The sequence below is a fragment of the Penaeus monodon genome, chromosome 31, assembly GCF_015228065.2.
Source record: "Penaeus monodon isolate SGIC_2016 chromosome 31, NSTDA_Pmon_1, whole genome shotgun sequence".
In the NCBI taxonomy this organism is placed as follows: Eukaryota; Metazoa; Arthropoda; class Malacostraca; order Decapoda; family Penaeidae; genus Penaeus; species Penaeus monodon.
The window spans coordinates 2,540,939-2,541,417 of NC_051416.1; the positions used below are offsets into that span (position 1 = coordinate 2,540,939).

General features: G+C 28.6%; 1 protein-coding gene across 1 annotated transcript in view; it reads right to left on the bottom strand.

Moving 5' to 3' along the window:
* Nucleotides 1-404: 404 nt before the first annotated feature.
* The window catches only part of LOC119592988 (cysteine dioxygenase type 1-like), a gene marked incomplete at its 5' end in the record, with an annotated part of 24,978 nt that continues 24,903 nt past the window's right edge, over nucleotides 405-479 (bottom strand). Inside the window, 1 exon segment of the mRNA XM_037941872.1 lies at nucleotides 405-479.

The window sequence follows — 479 nt, forward strand, 5'->3', positions numbered from 1 at the left end:
TATTGTATGAATGATAAACTAAAGACACAGTTACAAACATCTATGTACACTTTCGTTAATTAACAGGTTATCTAGATTTTAAATAAAAAAGGTACTTGTGATATACAAATGAGTTGCATGCCACACTTTTCGTCATTAATTGTATTTCACTTTATTAGTCACTTACGTCTATTGCATTTCAACTTATTAGTGACTTAATGTATATTTTAGCTTGCAATTCCTTAGAACAAATGAAAATACAGTAAGTTAAATGTACACAAAAGTATTAATCGGTGTTTATCATACCAGCTACAGAAAAATGAAAAATTAATGTCTTTTTCCAGACCTGACTTTACTTAAGTTCTTTATTTCGAGAATAAAAAACAAATTTGGTATTGTGCAGATAAAGGGAAACAATACGGTATACTCTGATTCAGAGAAATGTACAAAATTAAATATTAATGCTTTATCACGAAGCTTTAACCTCTTCATCAGTGTGG